The sequence below is a fragment of the Triticum urartu genome, chromosome 5, assembly GCF_003073215.2.
Source record: "Triticum urartu cultivar G1812 chromosome 5, Tu2.1, whole genome shotgun sequence".
Taxonomy (NCBI): Eukaryota; Viridiplantae; Streptophyta; class Magnoliopsida; order Poales; family Poaceae; genus Triticum; species Triticum urartu.
The window spans coordinates 657,732,850-657,741,640 of NC_053026.1; the positions used below are offsets into that span (position 1 = coordinate 657,732,850).

An 8,791-nucleotide genomic window follows, 5' to 3' on the forward strand; every position below is an offset into this window, starting at 1 on the left:
GGCAGAGGCTCTTTGGGAACTGTGTGCTGACGTGAAACATATGTTGGGGGCAACAATAGATATGTGTTTAACTATGGAAGGAATTCAATGATATATAGAGACTAGCACAATGCCCATGCGTTGCTACTGAACCATAAAAAGATGATGAGATATTGCTGCCTTAAGAGATCATCGAAAGATGATGATGTCGTATGACTATTGCATGGTTTACATAATCGAAAAGAAAGTGTAAATATAACAAAAGTCATGTTGTACTCATTGATGATTTTTAAACGATCATTGTAGGTCATGCGCGAGATTTACAGTGAGATAACATTTTAAATATTAAAACATAGGTGAATGGTCATGAGTAATTCAAATGCACAAGATCGTGGATCTCGTAGGAGGACAACGTGTATGACCACGTTGAAATTGCAATGTGTTCACTCTCTCCCCTGCAAAAAAATGTGTCCACTCTCTTCTGTGATGCTATAGAACTAGAAGAATTTGTTGGGCAGAGAAATTAATATAAACGCCATGATTTTGAACTGGAGTCGTATGCATTTATAATCTGTGTTTTTATAAGTGTTATTCTCATATTAGGGTAGTAGTGTATTTGTTTATTCGGGATAGGTCTCAGAAAAATAACATTCGTTTATTCTATCTTTTGGAAAGTTGCTAGTCTCACATGTGGATAGAAGTGCATTTGTTTATTTGCATGGTCCCGCATGTGAACTCACGACCAACTCCAACCTTTATAAGTTGAAATATATGAAAGGGAGATGCTTAAATACGACAAAATGCGTGTACTGGCAAGACACTTTCCAGAGAAGCTATGACATTTACTGGGCTTTGTTTAATGTTTTTATATTGGCAGTGGATGGATGTATGCGAGCTAGCTAGATAGATAAAGATACCTCCCTATCCTTTACAACTGTATGTTGCTTCTCTTGTCATGGGGGGCCATGCCCAGTTGGTGAATAGTGCTAGGTTTCTCGAATCTATCTAAGCCATGTCATGCCAGATTGAACTCTTTTGGTTTCTTGCCATTCTCATTAATCTATGCATATGTACTCCTCATGATATGCCCTACTTTGCTGTTGATGCCTAGCTTTGCACTGCAATGCAACCATGTATTCCACCCTATATACAAGACCTGGAGGTGAAATCTGCGAGTTTATATATTCCATCCTATGCATTCATATACTGTATTCTAGACAATGTGTGACAAGGAGAGCAGCTTCGATGGATTATTTATTATGTTGGGTACAAGGTGGTGCCTACGAGTGTCAGTAGCATTCACATCGATCTCTCTCTCATCTCCCCCCTTGTGAAAACAACACCCTTGGCTCACTTACCATCGGGCAAAAGGGGCAGGCGCGAACCGCTGCTGAATTCTCGCATACATAAGAGGGACTGGTATAATTCATGCTCTGCATGCACACACACACACGCGCGCGCGCGCGCGCGCACACATGCATGGATGTACACAAACGCACGTCACTGTCATGTGCCTAGAGATATACATCAGTTGCTTGGTTTACTCAATTTTCGAATTGTCGTGTACCGTTGTAGGTAAGTCTGTGTGCCATGATCTTCCGGCATGTTTTTATTTTACTCAAAAATCTGGCATAAGATATATGGATATACCCACGCCTCCAGGTGGGCATGGCTTTGTGCTTATCGTGTGGACTAAAAGGGGGCGTTGCATGTGCTACTTGCCTTCCACAAGGTTAGCCATTAAATATATCATTTTATAGATCGACCATGATAAGATTGGTTTTAGGATACAACTTAAATGAAAACAAAATTCCTGCAAGAAAATTATAATAGCTAGTCAACCAAATACAGGAATATATATTACATATAACAATCTCTACTTCTCAATCCTTCTCCTTTTTTGATCATAAAATGTAAGTATACGAGCAGAAAAGGAATATTACATTCATGGTCAAAAGAAGATATGCATTGATACATTTAGTTACCTTAGTTTGGGAAAAAAAAAGAATATATGGAAATAGTACTAACAATCTATTGTCGTCCCAACACCCACATGCCATCTTCACATTATATTCACTACTCATTAACCTGCGCGCCATCACACGCTAGTAATTTGGAAAACAGATAAATAGTAAAAGTGCCTCTTTAGACAAATGCCAAAACTATTTTACTAGCATTTACCATATTTTAACTATAGCACTAAACGGAAAGACAATGAGATAAACTTTTGTGAGACTACTAAACAAGTAAGAAAAAACCTTGTCATATTGTTTTTTATGATAATTTTGGAGCAAAAATAAAATATATTCGTGGATAATTTAAAACAAGCACTTCGCATATATGCCCTTCAACAAGTATGTGTTTTTTTCATTCGGGGCCATTCATTATTGTTTTAATTAGTCGGATTTGAACAATTGTTGTAGTTCAGATAATTATTGCCGGGAGGGGGGTCTTGCTTTACCGCAAAACCATTTTCGGGGGAACCTTAAAATGAATTTGCGGAGGGGGGTGGGGCTATTTTGAGGATCTGCTAGATATGCTCTAAGGCACTGCAGGCGGTAGAAAAAACAAGCACCTTTTATGGGCTACGTAACAAATGCACTTGCCCCGAGGACTGTCACCCTATCACTTTCCCAGTCTACAAAATTGTTGCACAAACCGTGGTGCCTGGTTCAGTTTTTCTATATGAGTAAGTACTAAGTGATCATCTAATATAGAGGAAATGAAAGGAGGGAAGAGGAAAGACCAAATCCCAACACACAACATGCGTCCTTGATGCCACCGCCTGAGCAAAAAAAAAATATGAAAAATGTTTCCTACCACCCAATGGTAGTTATTCTCACGTGAGTTTTATATGTTGTATGTATTATATGTCAGAACCGAGCGTATGTACGTGTGGTATGTAGTATATAAGACTATTTGGGTAGTATATATCCCACTATTTAGGCGCTATATACTAGCTTTCAAGTATATTATTTTGTGCGTACAAATATGAACGTAGTTTCAAAATATACAAAAATCTTTGGAGTCACATGCAACTTTTTCATATAGGTCACTTTGAGAAATCTTAGATATAGTATACATACATAGAATGATAAAGTGGTACATATATACTACCACATGGTAGCATATGAGACATGTGGGCAACTATCACCGGATGGTATGATGTATTTTCCCCATATATATATTACATAAAACACTTTACATCATTTTTTTAAATGTTAAATATGCATTTGAGTAATGCTAATCACGTGTGCGAACAATGTTTATGACATTGAGAAAATGTCACGTGTTTAAAAAATGTGTTTGCCATTTTAAATAGTGTTTATACAATGTACAAAAGGTTTGCACAACTCAAAAAATGTTTCATACATTAAAAAATGTATGTTACATTTAAAAAAATATTCACTAGTCCAAAAACGTTTTGTGACATTTTATAAAAATTGGATACAATGTAAAAAAATGTTCGTGTAATGTAAAAATATGTTTAGTACTATTATAAATGTACGTGAAATTCTATAGAAAAAATCTGACAATTCAAAAAAAATATGTCTGGCATTTAAAAAAATATTTATACAATGTAAAACTAATTTTTCCATAGGTAGAAATGTTTATCCCATTAAAAATGTACACGGCATTTTAATAAATATTCAAGTGTTTCCAAAAAATGACCGTTGAAAAATAGAAGATACATGTACAATGTACAAAAAATGTTTGTGTGCTTAAACAATGATTATTTCCATTAAAACAATGTACACCGTGTATTTGGAAAATGTTACTACATATTCAAAAAAGTGTTCATAATTATCGAGACGCGTGTGCAGAACACACGCGTGACACTATGGACTGGCGACATCCTTCTGATAGTTCGGGATTGGCGCACGAAGGCATGGATCTGCGCATGAAAATATACACAATGGACTGGCGACATCCTTCTGATAGTTCGGGATTGGGGCATGAAGGCATGGATCTGCGCACTAAAATATACACAATCGACACGATGATTTACCCAGATTCGGGCCGGATGGTGTGTAATACCCAACTCCTGCTTTTTGTGTGTGTGTACGGCTGGATTAGAGCTACAAATCTTCTCAGGAACGGACAAGTCAGTGTGCTCCTACTGACGATGTAACAAGTTTCCAACGTTGTTCTACTTGCTCTCTTTCTTTTCATTTCCTTCCTCCTTCCTTTCCTATGGCCTGGCCCTCCTTTTATATCCAAGGGGTATCACAGATGGCTTCGTGGCTAAGAAAGTGGTCTCGATCTGACCAGGTAGGTGGATTCATTAAGTGAGTGATGATGTGTCATCGTATTCTGTCTTTCGGGAACGGACCCATGTCTTGTCGACAACAACCTTGGTGACACCTGCTTGAGGCGCGACATGTCTCGGCATAGGCGTGCACCATGCGGCGGCGTGGGTGAGTGAGTCATCCCTTGCATCTTCCCCGTCATCCGGCATGCCTGCCCGCTGGTCCCGTGGCGCGAGAGCGCTGCGAGCGTAGAACCACTGCGCCACGCGTAAGTGAGGCAGTAGCTTGTTGTCGATATCTGGCTGAGTGCGTGCTAGCTATGGACTGTTGTTGTCGGGTGGGATCTTTCCCAGGTCTTGGCCGGCGATCGTTGTTGGGCGTCTTCATCTGGTACTTACTGATCTTGAGAGCGTTTGATGTTCATGCAGAACCTTTGGACAAAGATCCTCATGCCACCACTAAGCACAAGCTTTGCTTGATGTACTCCCTCCGGTCCTTTTTACTCTTTATATTAGAATTCTTTAAAGTCAAACTTTATAAAGTTTGACCGTATTTATATGAAAAAATATCAACATCTGCCATGCTAAAGTTATACAATATGAAACTTTAAGTCATGACACATCTATTGATACTGATTTCAGATTGTGAATGTTGCTACTTTTTTCTATAAAGTTGGTCCAACTTTATGAGACTTGACTTCAGTCAAATCTTATATGCGAACTAAAAAGGACCAAAGGGAGTATATAATTGTTGATGTTCTTCTTGACGAAGTTCTGCATACCACCACCGAAGAGGATATTGGTACGCATCTCTTCTGCCTCCTTGAGCTTGATCCAGGGGCGACCGTGGGGTGGACGGTTGGGTGCTTGACGCACTTTGTCACAGTAGCGACAATACTATGTATATTTTTAAATGTACATCATGTATTCAAAAAATGTCCAAAATGTATCCATAAAATATTTCAATGTGCTCTGAAAATGTACGTTGTGTATCCAGAAAAAAAGTATACATGAGTTAAAAAAGAAAATCAATTAAAAACACAAACAACCAAAACAAGAAGAGCATTAATACATTCAGTAAAATATTCATTATTAAAAAACAGTTTATTCCACACAAGTTTAAAACATGCATGATATACACACTGGCAAGTATTTTACAACACATGCAACTTTATCTAAGTATACACTATAGAAGCCAGCACACACACACACACACACAATACTGGAAAAAGAGAGGCAGGCCAACAAGACAATGCATACATACTCTCTTGTGACCATGCTGAAAACAAAAATGCGGGGCAAACTAATGTAGATGTTGGTATATATCAACCAATCTTCTGGTGGATAATTATTTTATGAAAGCACACATGTATATGTTCTCTCAGATCAGCTGATCTTTAGTAGTTCCAAATGTCATCCATACCCATGTTGACCGATGACATCTCTTCGGACGTTGATGCGCCACCATTGCCATCGTTGTTGTTGCTCGGGCCAGTCATAACGTCCTCCTGCGACACTATGCACAATGAACCACTCCTAGGATCTACCCCGACCATGAAGCCCTGGTCTGCACTCATATGCATCATCTGCTGCTGCTGGGTGTGGTTGTTGAATGACATCGACGAGTGTGGCTGGGCGACCATCAACTGGTGGTGGTGGTTCCCAAAGTAGTGGTTGTTCATCATTGGGAGCGCCACACTACCCATCATGGATGATCCGGCCTCGATGGCATGCATCTGGTACAAAGAAGTTGCCCCGATGCTGCTCTGCCCCCATGGACATACGAATGGGCTGGGCATATGACGGCATCATAACACCTTCTTTAGTCCTGTGCTCTTATGGAAAATTCCGCAAACCATATACTCCTCCTATCAACATACATAAACTAAATTAATGAAAGTCAATAATTGTCACAAGCTAGATATGTTTGTGCAGTCGAATTCATCAGACATGAGTACTACTAGTCAAGGACTAAAAATACCTTGGAAGACACATTAATGTTGGCGGCCACGATGATGTTGGTGGGCAAGTCAAGTGTCGGCTGCTTGTCAATCTCGATTTTGTACTCATGCATGATCCAGTTTGTCTTCTCCCTCTAGGGGCCCTGCCCTTGTAGAAGACCAGTGTCTTCTTCATGCCGATGAGACTTTTGGTCGGCGGTAGAATGATCTCCTTGTCCTTTCCGGTAGCCTTCCCATAGCCAGCATTCATGGCCCGGTTGGTATGTATCCCGGTGGGGTACTTGAGGTCCTTTTGAGAGAAGAAGTATCACTCCTTCTCCCCCATGTTTACCTCATTTGGGAGATCCCATGGCTCGTATTTTTTCAGATCCACCTCCCCGACCACCGTCGTGTCGAAGTCTTTCCTCAGAACCTTGGGGACCAGGTAGAAGATGATGATCTCCATGTCTTTCGGGTGAAACCTGAACCCCGGCAGTAGATTTGGCTTTTGTTTCTGTTGCTGAACTTTAAGGTGGCTTGCCATGGCGAAGGCTCTTTGGGAAATGTGTGTTGGGGTGGAAAAAATGTTGGGGGCAACGATAGAGGTGTCTCTATCTATGAAAGGAATCCAATGATATATAAAGATATAGGAGTGAGATGCTTAAATAGGACCAAATTCATGTACTGGCAAGATACTTTCCAGAGAAGCTTTTACGTTGTTCGGGCTTTGTTTAATTTTTTTATTGGCAGTGGATGGATATATGCGAGCTATGTAGATAGATAGATATGCCTCCCTATCCTTTACAACTGTATGATGCTTGTCTTGTTGTGGGGGTCATGTCTAGGTGGTGACAAGTGCTAGGTTTCTCGAACCTGTCCAAGCCATCCATGCCTGATTAAACTCTTTTGGTTTCTTGTCATTCTCACTAACGTATGCATATGTCCTCCTCATGATATGCCCCGCTTTGCAGTTGATGCCTAGCTTTGCACTGGAAAGCAACCATGTCTTGTTTACTGTGTATCCTATGTATGCATTCCACCCTATACTTTCATATCTACATACAAGACCTGGACGTGAAATTTGCGAGTTTATATATTCCAGCCTATGCATTCATATACTATATATAGCCTCTGTAGGATTACACGAAAACCGTGTGCCTTCTCTAGACAATGTGTGACAAGGAGAGGAGCTTCGATGGATGATTTAATATGTTGGGTACAAGGTCGTGCCTACGAGTGTCAGTAGTAGTCACATCGATCTCTCTCATCTATCGCCCTATGAAAACAACACCCTTGGATCGGTTACCACCGAGCAAAAGGGGCAGGCGTGAACCAACGCCGAATTCCCGCATGCATAAGAGGGACCCGTACAATTCATGCACACACACACACATGCTTGTATGTACACAAACACTCGCCACAGTCATTTGCTTGGAGATATACATCAGTTTCTTGATTTACTCACTTTTCAGATCGTCGTGGACCGGTGTAGTTAAGTATGTGCGACATGATCTTCCAACCCGTTTGCTTTTGCTCAAAAAGCTGGCATAAGATATATGGATCTACCCACGCCTCCTGGTGTGCATGGCTTTTTGCTTATCTTGTGAACTAAAAGGGGCCGTTTCATGCGCTAGCTGCCTTCCGCAAGGTTAGCCATTTAATATAAGGATAAGTATATTTTTCGTCCTCGAACTATTTTGAAAGTTTAGAAATCGTCCCTCAACTCCAAACCGGATAGTTTTCGTCGCTCAACTATCAAAACCGGATAGTTTTTGTCCCTCGTGCCGCTTCGGGCAGTTTTAGTACGCGGTGAACAGTAACTCGATGAACAGTAAAATCGAAAAAAATAGCAAACAATATTACAAAAATGAAATTTTACAGCATCGAAGATACTCTAGTGCGCAAGACCCGTGCAAAATTTCGTAGTGTTTCGACATTCGAGCAGCTCGAGGCAAACACAAAACTGTAAATATATACGTCGGTGAACAGTAAATAAAAAATAGCAACCAAAATCAAAACAGTATGATTTTTTTGGCATCAAAGAGGCTTGGGTGTGCAACATGCATGCAAATTTTCATGGTGTTTGGGCATTGTATGAACTCGTGGCAAAAAAAACAAAATTTGGCTCAAATTTATTTTTTTGAAAAAGTATGCTATTTTGTTTTTTTGGCTAGAGCTCCTTGTATGTCATTTGATCACAAATTTTTGCACGCATCTTACCTACCTGAGCATCTTTGATGCCAAAAAGTTTCATAAATTTTTTTTTGCTATTTTTCTGAATTTACTGTTCACCGACGTACATATTTACAGTTTTTTTGCTTGTCACGAGCTGCTCGAATGTTGAAATGCCACAGAATTTTGCACGGGTCTTGCACACCAGAGTATCTTTGATGCTGTAAAATTTCGGAATTTTTTGATATGTTTTGCTATTTTTTTCGATTTTACTGTTCACCGAGTTACTGTATACCGCGTACTAAAACCGCCCGAAGCGGCACAAGGGACGAAAACTATTCAGTTTTGATAGTTGAGGGACGAAAACTATCCTGTTTGGAGTTGAGGGACGATTTCTAAACTCTCGGAAGAGTTCGAGGATGACAAATATACTTATCCCTTTAATATATCA

General features: G+C 40.0%; 1 pseudogene; it reads right to left on the bottom strand.

Annotated features, from left to right (window-relative positions):
• Positions 1-5,438: 5,438 nt before the first annotated feature.
• LOC125506567 lies at positions 5,439-6,712 on the bottom strand (annotated as a pseudogene).
• Positions 6,713-8,791: the final 2,079 nt, after the last annotated feature.